This window comes from Cavia porcellus, unplaced genomic scaffold (genome assembly GCF_034190915.1).
Source record: "Cavia porcellus strain 051 isolate PalLab524CR breed Dunkin Hartley unplaced genomic scaffold, mCavPor4.1 scaffold_6, whole genome shotgun sequence".
In the NCBI taxonomy this organism is placed as follows: domain Eukaryota; kingdom Metazoa; phylum Chordata; class Mammalia; order Rodentia; family Caviidae; genus Cavia; species Cavia porcellus.
Window position 1 is genome coordinate 17,827,504 of NW_026947489.1, and position 25,081 is coordinate 17,852,584.

The following is a 25,081-nucleotide window of genomic DNA, read 5'->3' on the forward strand; positions in this document are numbered from 1 at the left end:
AAGATACCAGATGAGCCTCTGTGACAGACCAGCTAGGCTTTCGGAGTAGGGATTATCAAACATAAGGCTCCAAATGAATTTCAGGCTTAGCTCCCTTGTTTTATAGGAGACTGAGGTTTTCAAGCAGTGACTTGCTCACGGTGTGGTACAGTCAAGACTAGGATGCAGGAGTCTCTTCTCTTTGTGCCAGCTTTTAAATACAGACAAGGAGAGATTAGATTGAATGTGGAAGAGGCCCAGAAGCATGATGAAGTGGTTTGGAAATAGAGTAATTTCACATGAAGAACTGGGTGTGTTTGGCATTGGCTTTTATCATTATCTGAACTAATACAAGAATTGGGCCCTTCCACAAAGAAGCACATTTCAGCTTAATATTTGGAGCATTTCTAGGACTTTCAACAGTGGGAGGGCCTGGTATAGGTAATAGTTACTCATGATATCTTCTCTCAGGTATTTAGTCACTAGTAGTAAACTGTTAGATGGAGGTTTCTCTGGCCTATTTGCACTTTCTTTCTTTCTTTTTTTTGGTCATAACTGGTACCAGTATTTTTAATGCAACATTAAAAATACACCTTTAAAATGTGTAAAGTTCAATATTTTTCAGTGTATAGCTGGGTGGGTTTTTGATGTGTGTAGTTTTGTACTTACCACTCAGATGAAAATATAGAACCATCACCTAAGGGGGTTCCTTACAGGTTTCCCTTAAGCAATAACTTTCTTTCCCTAGGTAAGCACTGTTCTTACTTCAATCACTATACATTAGTCTTGCATATTCTTTTATTTTTAGTCTTGCATAGTCTTGAGCTGCATAGAAAATGTCTCCATTTTTCACTTAACACTTTAAATAGAGTCCTATTGACCTACGAAATGATATCGGTGAAATAATAGTAAAACGTGATAGGCGTTTTCCAATAATACACATTACAATAGACTTCGTGTAGAAACTAATACGCCTTCCTGAGCCACCTCTGGCATACTGACCATGTTTTGCTTTTACAAACCACCCGTCGATTCACAAATCTGAGGTCTTTTTTGCACCTTGAAGCCTACGATTTCGTGGTGCTCCAGAAGCCCCAAATTCATGAAATACACGGTGACAATTCTGATCCTGCCATTCCGCTGTCCACCCATCCAAGTAGCACTTGTTGCGTACCTAGCAGTCTCCTACGTTAGTTTCCGAGAAGACACCACTTCCTGATTAGAATGAGAGGAAGAGAACAGTAAATCATTTCAGTGTGTGTGGCAAGTGCTACAGTTCAGGTGTGCACCAGGCAACAGAGGAAGGGCGGTTTCCGGAGAGGGGGCGGGAGGAGAAGGTGGGTGGGCACTTCCACGAGCAGCTGCTGCCAGCCACCGACTTTGATCACTTCGCCGCCTGGCAGCAGCTGCGGTCAACCTCAGCCTTCCTTAGCAACCTGAACACACCGCCCAGCACCCTGCCTATTGGTTGTACGGAGTTCAATGGGCAGCTCTGCCTTGCAATCCCAGCTCTCAGCCCTGGAAATCCCGCGTACTCATGGGAGGGCTCAGAGGCGCGGCTGCCTTCTCGGGCGCCCCGCCCATTCCCGGGCAGCTCGTGGCGCATGCGCAGGTCGGTTGGGGCTGTGTGCAAGGCTAGCGCGGAGCCGGAGCAGCCGCGGTGAAGCGCCTGGGCCCCGTTGAGACCGCCGTGCCCGCTCCTCGCCGCCTCAGCCGCCGCCGACCCTGGGGGAGCGGCCGCCTATTGTCTTTCACCGCGGCGAAGGAGCAGCGCGGCTCCGGCTCGGCCCTCGGGGGGAGCCCCGGGAGCCGCAAGGTGAGAGCGCAACTTCGTTGACGGAGTTGGGGAAGTTTGGAGCTGTGAGGAAGGGGCGAGGCGAGGCGAGGCGCGCGGGCGCGCGGCCGCACCGCCGCACCCCTCCTCCGTATTGTCTGCCGCCGGCCGCCGAGCTGCTCCTGCGGTCCGTTTGCGGGCCGCCACCCCAGCCGAGATGGGGGGCGCGGTCTCCCCGGCTCTTCGGTCCCCAGGGCTCCTCGCTTGGCCCCAGGGGCGAGCAGCTGCGCGGGGGGCGCGCCACTCCGACCGAGTCAGCGCTGGCGAACAAGTGCTCGGGCGCCAGGGAGCGGCTCCCCCGGGCCGTGCGCGCGGTAACAGGGTAAACACGCTGGGCCGCGCCCGCCTGCGGGGGCTTTTCCGCGCCTTCTCCCGGGGGCGCGGCGCGCCCGACCCGCGCGACCACTGGCGCTGCGGGAACCGTGCAGCCGAGTGCTGCAGCTTGTCACCCGGCTAGAGTGCTGCCACACTTCGAGACCAGAAGAAGGATTTTTTTCTTTCTTTTTGCAAGTGTGCTCAATTAACACTTTTCTTTTCCTCTCAAACTCAACCAGTATGTAAGAGGACTCCCCCCCCCCCGCCAAAAAAACAAAAAAACAAAAAAAACAAAAAACCTCGGAAAACAGTCAATTAAAATTTTTTCTTTAAAGAAGTGTAGACTGAAAAAATAAACCTTCCAGTAGAAAGATTTCATCACATTATTTCTAGATCCTACTCAGGAATTCACAATGAAAGTTGAGCAATATTTTGTTGTTCATTCTCTGCTTTTTACACTCCATAATGAAGTTATTTTGAGAGTTTATTGCTTCAGGCAAATGCAAAGTACAAAGCAGTTTGTCTTTTTTTGGGTTACTTACCCCCCCACCCCTCACCCCGTTTTCAGAAGAAGAGGCTTATTCAGTTTTTTCTACACTGTTGAGTTGACCAGAACAGGACAAATGCTTCAGTTCTTGAAAGATCATTCTTTGCAAATTTGCAAAGGAGATTTGATTAGTTCGTATAAATCAGTGTTACTGTTCTGTCTTAATGGTCTCTTGAAGATTTGAGGACTGCGTTAAGTACGAGCATTAAGTTTTGGGTGTACCCATTCCACTGAATTTGTTTCTTTGGGCTTATAGAATAATTCTACTTAAATTACCCAGATACAGCTAGGTTAATGTCCTTCCTTCATAGTGGAGCAAAATGACTACTATCATGTGATGTTCATTTAAATTGTAGTCCTTTGCCATCTGTTAAAATTGGGAAATTCTGTGTGTGATATTTTGCTTTAAGTTACTCATACTAAGGGAGTAATACTGAGAAGTGTCCTTGGGTTTTTCTGGTTTGATGGGCCTCATTTAGCTTGAAAACCAACATTCTTCCTTTGCTGGAGACAAAGTAAAATATTAAAGCATAGGCATTGAGTTTACTCTTTGGCTTTGTTTTCTGGTTGTGTGTAGAGGGGGCATTGTGAGGGAGGTGGAAGAGATGGGAAGGAGTTGTTAGGGAGTGATATAATGTAAACAGATACTACTTGTCATGTAATGTGACAAGTGCACCAGTTGCTTTCTGTCGTCTGGCTGTGATAGTGTATTATACATACGCTTGTTTTAGGATTTCTCACAGTTCATATGTTTGTCTGGCAACATGGTTAACTGTGCTCTTAGTAGAGAAGGACTCCTTCCCCTTTAACTCCTTGAGGCCTGTGATGGGCCTTATTTAGCTTTGTACCCTTTGCCAGAAAGTCTTAACATTATGCAGGCCTTCAGCATCTGTTTGAAGTGGGTGAAGTGTTTTTTTTTAAACTGGCTGGTGGTGGTGCTCATAGAAGAGAGCCACTAGTTGGGGATTTGTCCAGAGTGATGATTCAGGGGCACAAATGTGATGAAGTTTAGTTTACTTTAAAAGGATTTCTAACTATTCTTTTAATCTGATGACTTTTTTTTGCAAAGAAATGGGGTTTTAATTGTTTGCTCTTGATTTCAAAAAGGATTGCAATTTAGAAATATAGATATCTGCCCCTTTGGTGAAATTATTAGAACTGCTGGACAAACATTCACAGCTCTGCCTATTCTTCCACTATGAAATTGGATGGTAGCACATTTTTAAGAGGAAACACACTCTTTGGAGCTAGGTAAATCTGAGTCCAAATTCTCACATTACCTTAGGAGATTCCTAACCTTGAACACTTAACCTCTGAAAGCTTCCGTTTCCTGTCCTGTAAGGGCTATGTAATGTCTTTACAGTGTTCTTAGAAATGATTGAAACTATGGGAGGTACTTTGTACAGTGCCTCACTTAAGTGGCCGACTCTTTTCTGGTAGCTGTAATGGTAATTTTTAAGCATTTTTACATGGCTTTAAAAAAAAATTCTTAAAAGTGATTCTTCTAGAAGCTGGGTGGGGTGGCACTTGTCTGAATCTCACAGCATTCTGTGGGCTGAGGCAGGAAGATCCCTGTGAGTTCAAGGCCAGCCTGAATTACATAGGGAGAGGCTGTCTCAAAAAAAAAAAAAAGAAAGAAAAAAAGTGGTACTTCTTAGTATTGTGGTGTAGCTGTTTAAGTTTCATGAAGAAGAAATCCTGAAACTTGAGTCCTACCCATTTTTTAAGGATGTCCTTTGAACTGAAGGATAATAGAAAGAGTGGTTTTATCCTCTAAATCACCTGTTAGTCTTCTTTTGTGTGGGATTTGTAAACCAGGTTAGGTGACTAGAATGATTGTAGTTTAGGAAATGCTGATACTTGGGTTATTATCAAATAGTGGGACAACTGAGCTTTGTCAGTGTTTTCCTTTTTTTAACCTCAGTTTTAAAATAGTATGAGTTAGGATTACATTTCTCAAAGTTGTATGATAGAACTGGACTGAGCTGAGTCTAATGACGCAGGCCTGTAATCCTAGTACTTAGGAGGCTGAGGCAGGGGGAAGGTGAGGGACGTAATGAGACCTTGTCTGAAGACACACTCACACTGCCACCACCGCCACACCAAACCAAAACTAAAAAAACAGCTGGCTTGGGTGTCAACACAGTGTTGGCACAATGCAGTGTTTAATGACGTTAGCAAATCTCTTGCTTCCCCTTCAAGATAACACCTTGGAGGTGCTAGGCTCTATAGAAGGAAGCAGTGATTTAAATTAGATGTACCAACTCAGTTTAGAATATCTAGAATACCAAATAGAGGAGATACATTTTAGAACTCTTTATCTGTAAAAGACATTTCTGGGTATTGGCCAAATGCACAGGATGAAGGTACAAAATATCCCTGGTGGACTTTGATGTTCTGTTCTTGCAAAGTTAACATTTAAGTACACTTAAATAGTCTTTAATCTGTAGTTGTTGCTGATGGAGACGGGCATCCATTTGGACACTGTGCTTCTGCCATCATGCTGTGTTAGCACTGTAAATTCGGGGGTGCTGTTACTTTCATGTGTATCTTCTCTTAGGTCTGTAGTATTGGAGTCAGCCTTTGGGTTGATGAGGACATGGGTAGAAGATGGAATGATAATCCGTTTTTTTCCTTTTTTCTTGTTTTGGTACCAAGGATCGAACTCACAGTCGCGCTTTTGCCAGGCAGGGGCTTTCGCTGCTGGGCTAAATCCCCAGCCCTGATGATCCATTTTACAGTAACACAGACCTGGTACTGCGATTGTCTTTTTACCCCTTCAGAGCTGTGTGCAATTCAGGGAAGCTGGATATCTGTGTGTACACGTGAGATGGATGTTAGGGTGGGAGAGAAGGACGAGGTATAGATTCTTATTTATGTCACTCTGTAGGTTCCTTTACTGGAAAAAAGTGTTTTGAATTTTTATTTTTTGATCACGTTATAAGCTCTTACTTGTTGACAGAGTTAACTTCTGCCACCCAGAATAACCAGATATTCCTAAATGGTTATGAGGTAAGTATGACATACTACAACTGATTGGTCTTTTTAACTAAAAAGGTCAGGTTAAAGACAGGCCCCTAAGAACTAGAAAAAGTGTCATGGAGCCCAAGATGATGGGGAGCCCCGGGATCTGCCTTCACAGCCACATTGTGCCATTTATTGGTTATGTGGTCTTGAGTAAGCCATTTTATCTGACTTAGTATCTTCATTTAGTAAAATGAAAAGTAACATCCTTATCCTAATAAATACTCTTGCAGAAAAATACAAGATGAAGCAGTATGCAAATGCCTGTGGCAGTATTATTTCTTTGGTTGGCTGCTGGTTTGAATAAAACTCCAACAGTAGCGTAAAAGGGGGAAATTAACTACTGCTTTACTTTATAGAAGATAATTAAGAGTGCAGCATTTTTTGTTGCCATTCTTCTTGCTTGGGAAAGTTGGTATTTTTTCTTTTTACTTTGGATTCTTCTCATTTCCTTTTACAACATATTTGTCATGGAATATTTTCTAAAGTAAATGAACTTCAGTGCTTGCTGTTACATTACTGTGAACTCGCAGGAACTGACATTGGGTGCCAGTGCTTGAAGTCAGGTAAAACCATAATAAACAGTGAACAAAGAATGTCAGACTAGTTCAAAAAACTACAAAAGAGTTTGCAGGTGAATGATCTATGATTTTCATACTTAAAATTTAAAAGTTGCTTTACCCAAGTCTGAGATCTGAGTCTCTTATATACTAGGTGTTGTACTATATTTTAACCAGCATTTCTTTTTCTTAATCATTGGGGGAGAGATAATTAATCCATTTTAGGATCAGAAAACTGAAATTGCACAGAGGCTTTTCAGTGGCCATATGGCTTGTAGATCATTGTTTTGATGGGATCTTTTTTTTTTTTTAATCGGTACCGGGGATCAAACTCATGACTGCCTGCTTGCAAGGCAGGCACTTATGCCGCTGAGCTAAATCCCCAGCCCTTTGTAATTGTTTTGAAATGGTAATTCATTTTTCTGGCACCAGAGGTTGTGCTGTTCATATTGTTGATAATATCTAGAAAGAGTACATTTAAAAAATAAGAGGTACTATCAACATAGTACACACTCATTTTAATTATGTAGAGTTTGAGTTTTGACAAAATACCGATGCTTATAACTTAGCACAATCAAGAGATAAAGCATTAGTGTCATTTTCTAGAATGATAAGCCCTTTGAGGCAGAACCCTCATCACCTAATCTAGGATACTTTCCTTTCTGTTGCTGGCGTTTAGTTTTGTTTTGTCAAATTTGACCTGCTGCTTGTTTTTGTAAATAAAGTTTTATTGGAGTGCTGCCATTCTCAGATATTTATGTATTGTCTGTGGTTGGGTTGTGTTGCAGAGGCAGTTTAGAACAGTTGAAACAGACACGTTATGGTCCACAGAGTGGAAGATACTTACTGTCTGGCCTTCTCCAGAAAAAGTTTGGTAATCCTTTTTGTATAGTGTGAACAAATGCAGTTACTCACACCTATGTTGATTAATAACAATTCTCTATATCCAGGGCATGATGCAGCTTTCTCTGCTTGTGCCCCAAATATCTTTTATAATTGACTAAAACAATTTTAATGTGTTACAGTGATACATGCATACCCACATCTGTAGCAAGCACAACTCATAGCTAAACCTTGGAAGCAGCCCGTGTGTCCATATGTCCGTGAATGAACGAAGCAAATGTGATGTTTGTACCCAATTGAGTACTACGCAGCCAAAACAAAGAATTTGAGTCATTTATAGGAAAATGAATGTACCTTGAGATTATAATGTTAAGTAAGTCAGACACAAATATAAAGAATTTAAAGAACAAATTAAAAGATAATAGGAAACATCTTTTGCAGTGGAAAAGGGATCTAGACCTGGAGGAACAGAGAGGGAAGGGAACAGGAGAGGAAAATAAAAAGAATTTAGATGTGTTGTGTACCCGTACGGCTGCCCATGGTTAGTATGATCATTATGTGCTGCAAAGATGTACAAATAGAAATTTTGTTTTGAGTTAGTGAAATCAAGGTTCATTCAGTACATTCTCTCTAGTCTCTGTTTTTTTCATTATGTTTTGAATTTGTGCAGTACTTTACACTCTCTAAAATTCACTCATTTTAATGTAACATTATGTGAGTTTTGACCAACAGTTTACGGTCACATAACTGCTACTTGAAATGAATAGTTCTTCACTCTCCCCAAATTCTTGTGAGCTCCATTCTTCATCCCCCAGACCCGGGAAACGGAATCTCTTTTCTGTCTCCATGATTTCTGCTTTTTCAAGGATGTCATATAAATGGAATTGTACAGAATGTATTAACCTTTAATTTGACCAGTGACAGTGATGTCCTTCAAGTATCTTGTCATGTGATCATTTGCCTTTCTGTGGTGATGTGTGTTTAAAATTTCCCATTTGTAAAAAATTAAATAATCAGTTTCTGATTATGATTTGCAGGATCTTTTCCCTATTCTGTCTTGTTTTATTCTTTAGTCTGTTAGTGTCTTTTGAGAATTTCTTCGTTTTCATCTTTGTCTTCGAAATCTTCCTCTACATGTACATTTTCTCTTTCTCCCCTCCCCTCCCTCTAACCTCCCCCAGACCCCGCCCCTGCCCTCCCCCCACTTAGCCCCACCACCTGGGTCTTGCTCTGCTGTTGAGGCTGACCTTGAACCCAGTGATCATCTCGGAGTGTTGTGATTGTAGACCTGTACCACCACACCCAATTTGAAGGCTTTTTTTTTGCTCCAGCAATGTGTTAAAAGGCTATTGCTCTTTATTGAATTATTTTTGTACTTTGAAAGTTGGTCATACATACTTGTGGCCCTGTTTTTGGATGCTGTTCTGTAGCACTGATCTGTGGTTCATTTTTCCATTACCACACTTTTTTTTTGGTCTTTTTGAGACAGGGTCTTGCTATGCAGTTCAGGCTGGCCTTGGTCTCACTTTGTAGCTCAGACTGGTCTTGAATTTGCAAGGATCCTCCTACTTCAGCCTCCCGAATGCTGGGATTACAGGAGTATGCTACCACGCCTGGTTCACACTTTTTATTACTGTAGTTTTATAGTAAGTCTTGAGGTAGTGTTTAGTTTTCTTATTGAATTATTTTTCAGAATTACTTTTGAACATCTGGTTCCATTGCCTTTTCATGGATGTTTCAGAACCACCATTTTGATATCTACAAAAATCATGCTGAGATTTAAAATTTTATTTATTTATTTATTTTGTGATGAGGATTCAACTCAGGGTCTCACACATGATACCACATGTGTGAGTATCTACCACAGCTCTGCTTCTGCAATTTTTGATTTGGTTTGCATTGAAAATGTGAAGTAGTTAGAAGAAAAGTGACATCTTCATAATAGCTCATTAACATATGCTATGTCTTTTTACTTTAGACTTTCATTTTTTTTTAGTGTTGTAGTTTCTAACAGTTGGGCCTTACTGTATGTTTTGTAAGCTTTACAGAGTAATCCTTGCTGGTCTTCAATTTCCATCTCTGCAGGGTTAGTTAGTTAGTTAGTCAAGAGGAAGAGAGTTCAGTGCAGTAATATTTTTGAGAAGAGACTGCAGTCACTTTTGGCTTTTTTTGTTAAAACTAGTATTTTGGTGATTGTCAAACCCTGGGCCCTTTAACTGAGCCGAGCATCTCCAGCCTCTTTTATGTTTTTCTTTTCTTTCAGTATTGTGATTTGATTCTTGGCTTTTCTCTTGAGCTACACATTCCCATCTTTATTATTTTTATCTTTGAGACAAGGTCTCACTAACTTGCTTAGAGATGCTTCTGCTTTAGCCTCCCAGAGTATGGGGATTACAGGAATGCAGCAACATATTCTGTCTCACTTAACTTTATTGCAGGATATTGTTTTAGCAGTTCTGTTTTGTTGGTTATTGTTGCCAGCCTCTTCTTGTGCTTAATTTATGAAGTAAGCTTTATCATATGTATGTATATGTAGGAAAACCAGTATATTTTAGTTTTGGTACTGCAAGCAGTTTCAGGCATCCAGAGGTCTTAAAACTGAGTAAGAGGAAACTTAACAGGTTGGTTAAGACTCCAAACCTGCTGAAAACTTCCGGTTGTGATAGAAATGTTATTAGTGAAATTATTATACGTTATTATTATACATTTTCATTCATTTGGATAGTCTGCTTTATTGGTCTTGCCAATTGAGTTCTGCCTTGTCTACGTTTCTGGAGTGGGAGAAGGGAGGGTCCATCATGGCATTGCATGGAAATAGTTTACCTTTGAAAACCTGAAGGATATGGTTTCCTCTTGGATGCCCTGCACACAGTTGCTGGGTTCACAAAGGAACTCTGGACAAACCTTTCAGTTGTGGAGTTGCTTAAGAAAAAATTGTGGCAACAGCAGTTAAACAGTGTTCTTAGTCACATGAAGTCTTGGGTCTCTGGTTAGAGTGCTTTCTCTGTTTGATGATTACAGTCTGTGGATAGGAGCGGACAAAGTCTTTGCCTGGGCTCTCCTGCCAAAATGGTAGTGCATGTATGGGTGTGTATTTTGATTCTGGAGAGATCTGAGGCGATTTCCTAAAAGATGTTTCCAAAACAGTACAATTACAAATGGGAAGGAGTTGTTTATCATGTGCCCCTTATGATTACCCTGTAAGATAGGTAGTATCTTTCTCTTTTGATAAGAAAACAAACAAAAAAAAACCCCCTAGAATTCAACAGTTTAATTTTTCTTCCCCAGGTCAGTGAAGTATAATTTTTAATCCAGGACTTTCTGACTATACACATATTCTAGTTTTATTGTACATGCCATAAGTCATATTTTTCCTCACTCTGATATATCTGAAGTAGCCAATTTAAAAATTCCAGCTTATTTTTATTGTAAGGAGAAGACCATTGTGGCCTGCTTGTAAAATTTTCCTAGGATTCTTAAAAACTTGATAGGCTTCTATGTTTGTACTTTGATAGTAGCAGACACTTGCCATCAGAACAGTATTCTCCCTTGCATGCAGGACCTTTGAGGATAGAAATAAATGATTAACATTTAACACACCTGTTCACATCTTCAAGATGTTTTACAAACATTTAGTTCATATTTAAACTATATTGGAAGTTAAAAACGAGTTTCTAAGGTTCATTTTAGAAGTATTATAATGGTACTGGGAGAAAGTGTGAAAAACACAGGCACTGAATGGCTATCCTCAGTCCCCCTTTTACCAAGCTTAGTTCATATCGAGCATGTTTTTTATTTATCTATTTGTGTGTGTATATATATATTTCCTGCTTTATGCAACGGAAAGGAATTACGTAGACTGGAAAAAAGATACAGGGTGGAATGGTTTGGAAAAGACCTGGGTGAGTCAAAGACTTGTAATGCAGATTTTCTCTTTGTAGTCCTGTAAGCAGCCTGAGTATTTTGAAGGGCAGAGACATTGTCAAATGAGCTGGAGCTGTTACAGATGCCCATTTCTGAGAAGAACACTCCTCTTCTTCATTCTTGGTTTGGGAGGTAATAACTCTGTTGCTGGATATTTTGTTAGCTCCCCCACCACTCCTGGCATCCCACTCCATCTCCTTTTCTCCTCCCCCAGTAAAAGGACTTGTGCTTGGGGAGGTTATGTGGTTGGAAGGATGCCCAAGTTCAGTTGTGTTGTGTTTCTGTCACAGAACTAGCTGTGTGACCTTGAGTAGACCACAGCCTTTCTTCTGCCCTTGTGTTCTTTTGTTCTGTGAAATCTGTTAATGACTTATCTTTCATTGAGTCCTACCAGAGCGGTGGCCAGAGGAGGATATTAAAGTTGAACTCTTGGACATGAAACAGGACAGAGGCTATTTTTGACAAGAGTGAGAATTCTTCAGAGTTTCAGTGACTTCCTTTTTTTTTTACGTAATTTTCTTAGTATTGTGACTACATTACTATGCTTTAAACATTTTTTTTCCTCATACAGTGCAATAAATAGGACCATTTGTTAAATATTGTGTCTTGGTGCTTTCCTATTCCTATGACAGGATATCCTTTTCGTCATTGCTTATAGCCCCATCGTTTAGAAGGACCTGTTCATGAATCATTGTGTAGATAACCTTGAATGAGAAGCTGTAATATGTGATGGAGGAAAGGAGAAAAATTCTGAGGTACATTTAATTACATTTTTATAATGAATGAGAATCTCTTCTAATGGGGCTAGGAAAGAATGACTGAACTTTTCCTCTTTGAGATAGTGTTGTCCCCTCATACCTGTCTTTATCATTTGCTTTTGGTTCTTGAAATTCAAAAATTTAAAAGTGAGATGAGTTACTTACGGTAGTGAATCTCTTTGTAACATTAAATGAACCTAGGGCTAAGCTTTTTATCCTTTATTTATTTATTTTTACCAAGATGGATGATAACGTGGGACTGCTGGACCTTGAATAATACAGTACTATCTGTAAACTACAAATAATTCAGATTGTCTTGGTTAGATGTTTAAAGTCACCTGTAGAAAGGTGACATTAACTTAGTGTTTTGAAAATGGAAACTTTTTTGGGGGGTCAGGATAAATTGTGTGTGTGTGTGTGTGTGTGTGTGTGTGTGTGTGTACATATGTATGCTTATGAGATAGTGGTTCTCTTTTGGAAGCCTAGGTGGTTATAGGGAGTTTCATAAGATGAGGAAATAGGTGGACTTTTCTAAGATACTGTAGTAGAATAAATGATTGTTTTTCCTATATAGATTAGGGATTTGGGTTTGAGTTGTTTTTTAGTCATTTTACGTCTTCCATATTGCATTTGCTTATTGTTCATTTTTTTTTCTTCCAGTTTAGGTTGAATGAGATATTTCTGTGTCTATATTTCCTCCTAGATTCCTCCTTGGGGACAGATTTTATCTGTTTTGTTCATCTTTGTATACCTAGCACCTGGCCTTGTACTTGGCACAGAGCAGTTTCTATTCAGAAAGTATTTGGACTGATAGAAAAAGGATGAGTGAATTTTTGCCAAAATTATAAGTGTAAAATACATGTATATTATTAATTTAAAATTTATTTTATGAATAAATGAATAGATTTTAATTTTTCTCCCTTGGCATAAATTCTACTTTGATTTTTCGAGTTTAAATATCTGAGCCAGGGGTGGCACATGCCTGTAATCTTAGCACTTAGATGGCTGAGGCAGTACGATCAAAGGAGTGCAAGGGCAGCCTAGCCTACATACTGGAAATTGAGCTTGAAAGACATGGCAAGACCTGTCTCTACGAGGGAAAAGGTGTCCCTTTTCTGGTCGAAGAGAAGACATCACGTTAAATGGTAGATTGGTCTGAGTTACCTAAATCTGGTGTCCAAGTTTGTTGTACAACTTTGCCTGTTTTTTGTGTTTGGTCAGGGAAGGCCTCTTCACTATATTTTAATCTGTTCAGCACTTTTGTCATTGGGAAATCATTGATTACCTGAGACTTCAGATATAGCCTGCCTGATTCATGAATTTGAAACATAATTTTAAGCAATAGTAAATACTAAATAATAATAAAATACTTAATGATTTTAAAACATACTGGAAATGGAACAACAGTATACCCATTTACAGATGCTAGAGAATGAGCAAGATCTTGCCATTCTCTCCATGTGTCATTTTTAAAATATGAGCATTATTATGAGAAAATTCGTATCCCATAGTATTTAACCCTGCTTCATTTTGTATTCATTGAAGTTTTATTGAAATAGCTACCAACTATAATTTTCACAATAGTGACTTTAAAGTGGTATTTTCATTGGGATGTATAGTAGTATAAACCATAACATGTCTCTGTAGGGTAAGGCGTGATCTTTCCGTGGTACCAGTCAGACAGATTTTTTTCCTTTTGGAGCAGGGTCTCGCTGTGTAGCTCATACCGGCCTTAAATTTCCTTTGTAGCCCAGGCTGACCTTGAGCTTGCAGTGATTCTTCTGCCTCAGCCTCTTAAGTGCTGGGATTGCAGGTGTGTGTCACCATGGCCAGCTAATCAGGCAGTTTTAACTCAGAGCAAATGAGTGCTGTGTAGCGTATTTTCCTTTCAACAGTAATTACAGAAATTGGACTATAAACCTCCTATTAAGCACTTTTGTATGAAATCTGAGGTTTTCGTCAAATTAGATATGGAACATTAATGACTGCATAAATTACTGTTCTATGCAGTTTTTGAATTCTCTCATGTTGGACTTTTGTTTTTTAAAAGATGACTGTTTTTATTAAAATGCATAAGGATATTCTGATTTATCCAGAACATTTGGTTTCATGTCAGTAGTTTTTTTCACCTTCTCCCATAGAATTTGGTGATTTTTTTTCTCTTAAAGATCTCTTTTTATTCTTAAAGGACATTCCCATTTATTTTGATTTTTGTGAAAAAAACTATTGCTTCAAGTAATTGAATATCTTAATAATTTTTTTTTTTTTTTTTTTTTTGGTACCAGGGATCGAACTCACGATTTGAGAAGGCACAGCGTTTGAGAGAGCATCCTAGCGTTTGAGAGGCAGGTGGTTATGTCTCTGAGCTAAATCCCTGGCCTCAATAAGCTTTGACTTAATTTTCCTTTTTTCCTTCTTCTGGTACTGGGGATCGAACTCATGACTGCCTGCTTGCAAGGCAGGTGCTTATGCCGCTGAGCTAAATCCCCAGCAGTTTTGACTTAATTTTAACAGTATATGTAGAAATGTCAGGTTTTTTTTCATGCCTTATACTTCAGATCATGATTTTAAAACTTTTCATTTGTTCCCCCAAGAACAGCTGATACAATTTTTCATGGCCTCTGTTCATGTATTGTCTCCTAAGCTCATGAACTCTCTGAACTACCACTGTTCCCCTCCCCCTTGACTGTGGTAAAGCATTATTTTGGTTGCTTTGCCAGAACTGCTTGTGGCAGTCTAAAGATTACCACTTTAATAGCTCCTTGGGATCTGTGCCCTTAAATGGAGAAATTTCTTTCCTAAGTCCAAATAAAAGTAATGGTTCATCTGTGAGATATATCAGGACACAGATATTAGTTCAGAAGAAAAATTACATCTAACCTCTTCTTTCAGCCTGGATTCCTGTCGGTTTGTGCAGGGATTTCATTAAATGCAGCAACTGTTTATTAGGAACCACCATTGATCCGGATGTCTTAATGTGTATCAGGTTCAGTATCTCAAAACCTTCTTTCTTTTTAATGATTTTATAAGAAGAAATTGAGGCCCAAGGAGTTAGTTTACTAACTCTGGTTGTACTTCATTCACCATTTCATTGAGAGCCTGTTATATATCAGGTATAGTATGTGGTGTCAGGGGTTAATGGTGGACATAACAAGATGCGGTCACTGCCATTGAAGTGTCTTAATCTTGTGTCTTCATTAGTAATGTGATGAAAGAATGCTAACTAACTTCTGTCCCCCTTTATTACTGCTTCCTAAGTGTCCTAATATGAAGTGCTCACGACCTAATCTTAATAATTTGTAACTTCATAATTTTACCCATGTTAAGGACAAATAGATGGAAGCACAGAAGAGTCCACAGAACTTGCTGAGGGTCGCACAGTTTCTTCAGAGTTAGAACTTGAACATGGATCTGTGACTCTAGAGCCCAAACTGGCCCTACCATCCTTATTTTAACAAGAGCTGAAAGAAGTTATGTAATTAAGTGAAAGAGTCGTTTGTTGTGAGCTGTGATTTTGGCAGAACTTTGTATAACTTTGACTCTGCCAGTAGGTTTATTTTTATGATTAACTTTCTACTTTATAATCTGTTGTTTTAAGGGTCATTGGTTCTTATGCTTCATGAAAGACATTTTAAAGAAGTTTTATTAATTATAGCAGTGATGTATAATCCCTCAGGTCAGGAATTACATGTAACAAAATTTTATATATGAAAAATAACAATCTAAAGAAAGTTTTGTTTTTTAAATTTAAATATTTTGTTTTTTTGTGACAGGGTCTCACTATATAGTTCAGGCTGGCCTTGAATTTACAATGATCCTCTTGCCTTAGCCTCTTGAGTGTTGGGATTACAGGCATGTGCCACCAAGCCTGGCTAATTTTTGAATTGTAATTTGGTGTTATTCTTTCCAAACTTGGAAATTAGTGCATATTTGTGTGTGTGTGTATGTATATCTGTGTGAATATATATAATATTTTATATACAAGCATAGAGAAATTATAAAACATTTTCTTTTTGTAGCTTTACATTATATCAAGTAACTGACATTACTTTATTAACTATATTTTATTACATGGATTTAGATTGTAGTAGTTCACTGAAAAACGTATTATGTGACTATTTAGATTATATTACCTTTTGCCTCCTCCTTTCCCATTTCTGCTATTATAGACATGGCTGTGATGAACAACCTTGTACACATCTTGGCATTCTTGTGTATCTTTCTCATAGAAATGGAATACTAGAGCAAAGGGTGTGTATTTCAATAGCTATTAATGTTGTCAAGTTGCCTACAGAAAGATTCTGTCATTTACGTGCCTGCTGGCAGAATATGAGTGCCTGTTTACCATTTTTTCATAACCGTTAGAAAGCAAGTTTTTAAAACTTTTAAATGCCATAAAGAATTAATTTGGAAATTACTAAATTATTGGCAACCAGTAATAAATGAACTCTTATTTCTAAAAGAATAGAAACTGAAAACATAGTCAGTGTTCACTTAAGCACTGAAAATTAATTGGTTCTCAATATTAAAAGACAAGATGAAGATGACTTCCAGGTAAGTCACTGATACCATGTTTCTTCGGGCTACTTCTTGATCGTCAGGCAAAATTAAGTCCAACAATGAACAGGGACGTATTCAGGGTAATGTTGGAAGCTATATGTGGAGTAACATCCTTTTACAGAGCTCAGTGATGGCTGATCAGTGGCCATTCTGTTGCACATCTTCATGCATAGTCGAATTAATAGTCTGTCTCATCTAATTCTGAAAACCTGAAAATACACAGTCCACATTTTGTTTCTTAAATCACAATCAAATATATTGATATTATGGCTTAGTCCACATTTTGTTTCTTAAATCACAATCAAATATATTGATATTATGGCTTAAACAAGAAAATAAGCAAAGTAAACAAAGTGAAATTTGCTCTTTAATGTAGCCAAACATTTTTCTCTGAGACGAGTTAGTTTCTGCTATAGTAGCAGTGATTTTTAAAGCAGGTAACATTTGTCAAAAAATTCCACGTATAGCTAGAAAGAATCAGTTGGGCAGGAGTTTCTAGGTAGGTGCATAAGGTGAACTTCTGGCACTGTAGATTCTCCAGAGCATCTTTTCTGTGGAACATTCTTCTGGAGTGTTGTCTTGCTGGTCCCTCAGTTTATGCTTGTTCACAGAGAAAGCTGATTAATTATAATTTAATAATATAATTTATTAGATAGATTATATCACTAGAAGAATTCACGATGACTTTCAAATAATGTTCTGGAATATATATGTGGTTATTTAATTGTTGGATGATTTCTGTGGTCTTGGGACTGTCCAGTTTTTAATATAGAAGTCCACATTTTTGATCTGTGTAAATTTCATTTGTTTGGTAGTACATCAGTCAATTTTTCCATTGCTTGTCACAATACCCAGTATCCCCAATTTAAAGGAGAGGCTTCATTTTGCTAACGTTTAAGGGAGATTCAGTCCATGGTCAGCTGGCTCAAAGGCAGAAGCGTCATGGTGGAAAGGCCGGGTAGAAGAAAACTGTTTGGCTCCTGGTCTGATGGAAGCAGAGCAGAGAGCCGTGCCAGAGAGTGAGGAGTCAGGGGCCGTACTGAAACTCCAGGCCACAGCTTCATGACCCAGAAGTGTGCTCCACCAGTCTCCTGGCAGATCCCAAGTCAGTCCTCCCTATCCAGCTAGACAGGAGCCCTGTTTCATGTAGAAATTTTGAAAATACCCTTTTTCAGCCTGAATTGAGGAATATTTGAGAGACCAACCAAGGGGCCCTGTTTTGGAAATCTGTGGAGTGGCAAAATATATTTATTGAGAGAAAGAAGTCAGAAGGGGACCGGTGATAATTTTTTTTCTGAATTGTGCCATCTTGTTTTTTAGTGTCTCTATCCCCTAGTAACTTGAGATACAATTTTTTCTTTCTTTTAGATGGTCTCATTATTCCAGGCTGACCTTGAATTCACTGTACCCATACTAGCCTTGAACTTGAAGGAATCCTTCTGCCGCAGCCTCCCAAATGTTAGGATTATAGGCATGAGCCACCACACCCAGAAAGAAATATAAATTGTTTAGTAAAAAAATTAATCATTTAATCTGCACATTCTCCTGACAGACTGTCCTTTTGTGAACGTAGAAAATGGAATAGTGACATACTGTAGGTGAGGCAGCGAATAGGGCCTCAGTTTGTAACATTGCCGGGATTCTTTGAGTCTCATTATGGCTTTTCTTGTCTTGTGGATCTGGGATAAACTTTTAATAGTTTTGTAAGTCAAAATTAGGAGTTAAACATTTCTCTGCAGTGTTTTAGGGTCTATGACAGTGTGAATGGGCAGCAAAATAGAGAATGAGTAATGGGGAACAAAATAAGAGTAAATAATGCGAATAATATGAGTAATGTGAGAGTAATAGAAATGTAAAGGTGCCAAATAAATCAGAAGGTTGAAACTGGTAGAGATGAGAAGGATTAATTCTGCTGGGAAGCATTTTGTAGCTAAGAAAAACTTGTCAGTGGACAGACATTGGATTAGAATTTAGTAGTTTGGTGCTAGCCAGTTTGGACATGTTGCTTAGCCTCTTGTTTCATTTTCTATTAAAAAAATGGTAGGACAACATTGGCTTTTTGTTTGTTGAATTTTTCCAAAAGGGATTCTCAAGCTCTTGATTACAGATGGCATCAGGAAGAGATCAGTTGGTGCTGCACAGGTTGCTTACTGTTTTCCATTTTTGTTTTTGTGAGTTTTTGGTAATAATTCCTTTGAAGAAAGTTCTGTGGGGAAAACAGGCTATCCATGTGCAGAAGGTTGAACCTAGACCCATATCTCTCACCATGTACTAAACAAATTAAAATGGATCAAAGATCCAAGTATTAAAAACAGTCAGTGGAAGATAAAATAGGCAAAATTCTTGAAGACAGATGTAGGCAAGGACTTTTCTGAACAGAACCCTAACTGCCCAAGAAATCAAGAATGGACCAACGAGATTATCTCAGATTGAAAAACTTCTGCACAGCAAAGGAAGCAGCTAGCAGAGTGAAGATGCAACCTACAGCATGGGAAAATATTTTGCTAGCTATTCTTCAAACAGAATAGCTGTTCTTCAAACTAGAATAGATAAAGAACTCAAAAAAAAGACCATCTAAAAATAAAAGACCTAGTTAAAATGCGACAATGCAAATCAACTCATACAATCACTATGGAAATCAATATGGAGACTACTGAAAAACTAAAAATAAAAATTCCATTCCACCCAGCTATTCCCCTTCTAGGTGCCTTCCCAAGAATGAAAGACATTATATTACAATGATTCGTGCATACCCGTGTTTATGGTAGCAGAACTCATAAAAGCTCTCTTGAAAGTGCCCTGTATGTCTATTAGCAGGTGAATAGGTAAAGAAAATGTGATGTTTACATGATGGATGTACTCTGCTACAGAGGATAAATGAGTCATTTGTAGGAAAATGAGTGCACCTTGAGACTATAATATTAACTGAAAAAAATTAGACCTACAAGCATAAATATCACATAGTTCCCAAAGTATAAGTAATTTAAAGAGCAAAATAAAAGATAATAGGAAACAAGATCTTTTGCAAATACAAAGGTGGGAATAAGAGATAGAGGGGGAAGGAAAGAGCAAAAGAGATTGTAAAAGACTTAAGATGTAGCATTGCACATGTAGCAACTCCCTGTGATGAATATAATCATAAGCTTTGTACTGATGAAAATAAAAATTAAAAAAGAAAGTTCTGTGATCAGAATTCAGTGTGGAGCTGGGTGTAGTGGCACATGCCTGTAATCCCAGCACTTGGGAGTCGGAGGCAGGAGGATCACTATGAGTTTAAAGCCAGCTTGATATACATAAGCAAGTTCAAGGCCAATGTGTACTATATAGCAAGACCCTGTCTCAAAAAAAGAAAACAAAGTTTTTGTTTTTCAGTATGGAAACATCAGGACTGGAACATTTCGAAAGTGCCTTCCTGTTCAAAGATTTGGTTTTCATAAATATCCACGCATTGGTTGAATGTGTTACTGTTGGCATAATTTTTTCAGGGTTAAGAAATGCTGGTTCATTTGTGAAGTATCTGTATAATACAGTAGATGATTGTAATGTTTCATTGCTATCTGCCTGATAGTACCTTCATGTGACATGTTTCTCAACTAGACAATTAGAAATTAAAGTTACTTTTTCACTGGGTTTGATGTTACATGCCTGTCATTTTAACTCTTTGGGAAGCTGAGGCAAGAGGATCGATCACAAGGTCAAAGTTAGCCTGGGCAGTTTAAGTGAGAGTGTCCCAAGGTACAAATCAAAAGAGATGGATCTGAAGCCCAGTGGTAGAGTGCTTGCCTGGCATCTGAGAGACTTTAGGTTCAGTCCGCAGTACTGCAAAACAAAAACACAGTGAAAAGAAATTAATGTGCTGTTCACTGTTCCCCTATCTTGGAAAATCTTGATGAAAATATAAAGAAAATATCCATTGTTTAATCAAGATTATTTATACTATCTGCCATTTGTTTTGAGCATTTACCTTTAAGCATTTTTAAAAATAACTTTTCTCATTTAACCCTGAGGTAGACCTGTGAAGTAGATGGAGTTGTTGTAGATGAGCTAAGTGAAGTTTAGACATTATGTAATGTGATGAAATTCCTACAGAGCTGGGATTTGAACTAGGGTTTGTCCTAAAACATGTACATTTTTTGTTAGATTTGCTTCTTCTATATAAGGAAAAAAATTTTTGGGCCATGGATTTAGCTCAGTGACATAATTGCCTGCCTGACAATTGCGAGGTTGTGAGTTTGATCTCCAGTACCAAAAACAAAATTGAGTCATGTCTATGTAGTTTAGGGTGGTGTTGAACTCATTAGGTAGCATAGGATAGCCTCAAACTTGTGGCGAATCCTCCTGCCTCAGTCTCCCAAGTGCTAGGGTTGCACATGGCTGCCACCACATTCAAACTTTTTTTTTTTTTTTTTGAATGGGAGCAAAACTGTATTTCTCTTGGGAGGGAAAGGGAACCAGCAGGACTTCCACCTTGCCTCTCAAGGAAGTTAGTAATGGCACCACTACTATATGTTTTTCATTAATGAAATCTAGCAATACAAGTAATTAGGAGTTTTCATGGTTCTAAACTACTTAATTATGCCTTGAACTCTTAATAATGATCAGATCATAATTACTACCTACTTTTTTGTTCTTTGAGACGTCTTACTGTGTCCTTCAGGCTGACCTTAAACTTACTATGTAGTTGCCTCAACTTGTGGCAGTCCTCCTGCCTCAGCCAGTGTTGAGATTACAGGCATGTGCCACCATGTCTAGCATTACAACTCCTTATCTGTTATGTCCTCTTCAATAAGAAAAAAATCAGAAATTAGATTAGAGCAGGGTGGGATATACTAGTTTTTGAAAAGCTTGAAAATTATTCCTAAAACGAGATATAAAAAGTATAAAAAAGCAGATGTAATGGTGAGTGGTTATAGTCCAAAGTACTTGAGGACTTAAGCTCAGGAGTTCAGGATCAGTCTGGGCAAATAGCAAGATCTCATCTCAGAAAAGCACACACACAGATCCTTTAAAAATCAGAAATAGCCAGGCGTGGTGGCAAATGCCTGTAATTCCAGCACTCCTGTAATGCGAGCATGGGGGGGGGGGGCTGAGGTAGGAGGATCACTGTGAGTTTGAGGCCATCCTGGACTACATAGTGAGACCCTCAGAAACAACAAAAGCCCTAAAAACTGAAATAGAAGCTAATAAATTCTGTAGAGTCAGTACACACACAGAAATGAGATTGTTTCAGAATCCATGTGAGAAGGAAGTTTGACACCCAAAGAACAAATGTGAAGATGTAGCTCTTACGTGGTGGAGCACTTCTCTAGTGTGGGAGGCCTGGGTTTGAACCTTAGGACTGCCAAAGACAAACAGTGAAGTCAGTCATTTTTTTCCCATTCAGAATATAGTGGGTTATTTTTTTTTGCTTTTTTTTTTTTTTAATTGGTACCAGGGATCGAACTCACGACCGCCTGCTTGCAAAGCAGGTTCTTATGCCACTGAGCTAAATCCCCAGCCCCTATAGTGGGTTATTATTAGACATCATAAAAACACCAAAATGTAGTGGGGTGGGATGTTCATGCTGCTAAGATTTCTGGTCTCCTTTTGTGTTCAGGGTGTATCGTATATTTTAGACTCTTTCAAGGTAATATGGCCTTGCAACTTGCTCTATCCAGTGAAATAGGAGCAGGAGTAATATGTTCTTTTTGATAGGAGCATTTTGAAAGCTGATGTAAAATGTTTGTCTCTCTTGCCTTGCTTTTGGTGCGTGAAAGTACAAGTTGATACAGAAGAACCAAATGATTAAAGGGTTTAGGATACTCAGTTGAAGCCTGAAGTATCATTGCCCTAGAAAATTGCTTGAAATTATAGTCATGTTTGTGTGAGTGAGCAGTAAGGTGATGATGTTCGTCCAACCTACTAACACCTCCTGGTAGTTACCTCGTCTATTCAAGTGTCACTACATATATCATCAGAAATAATTGGTGTAATAGTTTTTGGAGGAGAAAGACTGACCAAGAGTGAAGGGTAATTACTTTGGATGTGGTTTTCTCTTCGAACTGCCATCTAATTTAAGTTCTGTTGATTTATTCTTCCTCACCCATAGCTTTGGTCGTATCAGTGCCCTATTTAAAAGCAGGTGTAGTTTCCTCATTGCCTACAGATTAAAATTTGAGGAAGGCCTACAAGAATTGGTTCTAATTGGTTGTACTTTTAACACTGTTTCCTTGCCACCGTAATGTACACATCAGTCTGTGCCTTTGCCCAGTCATGCATTCAGGATACATGTATTGATCATTTTGTGTGCCAGTGTTGAGGCTAACTCTGGGGACACTCAGAATGTTCCTTTCAACCTCTTCTTGTCTAATTCTGATTTAGCTCCATGTGATCGTCAAAGGCTATTTCCTATAACATCTTATTTTTCTCACTGTTGGAAATAATCTTTCTGATTTAAACTGTTGGGGGGGGGGCACACTGCTGTTTATTCTGTGTTGTATTTGTGTGTATGTCTTACTCCTTTTCCTGGGCCAGTGTCACAACTTTGTACCCCTAGTACTAGCCTAAAACTTATTGAGTGGTTGTCACATTGTGGATGTGTTGAACGTTTATGATTAATTTGACTTTATTTGACCCATAGTAATCTTTAAAGTTCTCTTTTCTTGCTTGTACTTACCTCTATGATGGATTAACTAATGGTCAACTTGTAACACCCAGCTGAACTGCATCAGCAGGGTGCTGGGCGTGGAAGGCCGACCTGAGGATTGTTGCCAACAGCATAAAAAGAAAGTTAGAGGGGAAGGTGTTGTGCTGTTTGATTCTCCAGGAGAATACTGGCTTTCCTGATAGGAACTAAGCTGCTCTCATCGCCAGAGGAGCTCAGGTCCTTTCTGAGCTTTGGATGCCTGTGGTTCTTTCAGGAAAGGCCTGATTCTTTTAGCATCACTTCCTCGCTCCGGTGCAGATCCCTTGACCTGCTGGCACAGATCCTTCATCCCCTTGATGCAGACTTACTAGCTTCCACTGCTGACCTTTGGGCCTTCCCAGAGTAATCCTTGATATAGACTTAAATGAGACATTGTGGGCTCTGGGCCTCCAGCTGGACTCGGGGACATTGTCATGGGCTGTAGGTCTTCAGCTGGATTCATGCAGAACATTGCTGTGGGATCCAGGCCCTTGGCTGGATTTGTTGGGTTGCTAATATGTAGACAGATCTCCCATATCATTCTGCATTTGACTCTGAGTGAATATTATACAGTAATCCTGTAATGGTGTGTCCTGTATTGAATCCATTCTTTTGTAAATTCTGACTACAACAACCTTGTGTTTCTTACTGTTACTTTTGTAAATTTATTATTATCACCAGGACCTTATGTGTGGCAATGAGTTTTACTTTTTAATTTTTGTCTTCATAAACTACATAGAGTGCTGTATTTTAGGACATAATGATGAAATAAGGTAGACTTACTGAAGGGTTTTGTAATGTGATTTATTAGATATATGTAGGCTTGCAAATATGTTGATCCGACATTTTAGCTAGTTCTGACATCATTTTGGCTTAGTGTTTTGTTGCCTCTCCTGATAGTGCCCTAGAATATGAGAGTTTTGTTTTTGTTTTTTGAGACAGATTTTAGCTGTGTAGTTTTGGTTGACCTTGAATTCACCATCTACCACTGGTTAGCCTCAAGTTCACAGTAGTTCTCTGCCTCAGCCTCCGGAGTGCTAGGCATACGGGTGTGTGCTGCCACACCTGGCCCTTTGTTTTTGTAAGTGTACTTTCCATCTTTAGTGAAGGAACCATGACTGAATCCTGTGGCACCATATGGTTTCAAGATTTGGATTCAAGTCTTCAAGTCTCTCAGCTTACTTTTTGTGGCCTTGGATTGCATTCTCAACTTTAAAAAAAAAATCATTAATTAATTACTTTTGAGACAGAGCCTTGCTGTGTAGTTCAGGCTGGCTTAGAAGTCACTATGTAGCCCCGCCTGGCTTCAAACTTGTGATCTTCCTGCTTCAGCCTCCTGAGAACTACTGGGATTACAAGTGTGCATCACCACTTCTAGCTGGTACTTAGGGTTTTGGGGTGCAGTTTCCTTGCATGTAAAATGGGAAAAACAATACTTTATGTACTATGTTATGAACAAAGCATGTGTTTAGTAAGCATTTTCATCTGTGGTTTTAGCTCTATTTGGGGAGATTTTTTTCCTTAAGTGGACATAGTGATGTGGGACTTGGGTATGCAGAAGAGGAGGGACGCAGTGCAGCAAGCATTGACCTTTCCAGGCAGCATTCCTCTTAAATACCTTAGTTACGATGCTCATGTGTTCCTGGTTTTGGAGACATCAATTGGCTGACTTTGCTTCTTTGTTAATTTTTGTAAATATAATTAGATGTCATATTATTTTGTATAGGTATGGCATAGAATGAAGCTAATTTGATGGTTTCTGTAGGGGCAGATTTATCTTGGGATTTTGTTTAGAGGAAGTTTGAAACAATATATTATGGGCTGGACTCTGGGAGAACCAAAGGAGAATAACACACAAGCTCAAGTCAAGAGCGTGAGTGTATCTTTACCGAATGAGCTCCCTGGATTTGTTTTGTTTGTCTTGTTTACAAAACAAAAAGCATACATTCTGGCCAGGCACAGTGGTGCACACCTGTAATCATAGCTACTTGTGAGGAGGATCACAAGCTTGAGTGCTGCGTGGTCTAAACTGAAAAGGTCTGGGTAACGTAATTCAGTTTTCCCTAGGTTTAG

General features: G+C 39.1%; 1 protein-coding gene across 10 annotated transcripts in view; it reads left to right on the top strand.

The window, feature by feature from the left end:
* Positions 1–1,580: 1,580 nt before the first annotated feature.
* The window catches only part of Akap13 (A-kinase anchoring protein 13), a 302,450-nt gene continuing 278,949 nt past the window's right edge, over positions 1,581–25,081 (top strand). For 5 of the 10 annotated variants that reach the window (XM_063249996.1, XM_063249997.1, XM_063249998.1 and 2 more), the window contains exon 1: positions 1,581–1,795. The gene's annotated coding sequence lies outside the window, so the exon portion shown is untranslated. The remainder of the gene's footprint in view (positions 1,796–25,081) is intronic. The other 5 variants (XM_063250002.1, XM_063250005.1, XM_063250004.1 and 2 more) reach the window with 1 other exon arrangement.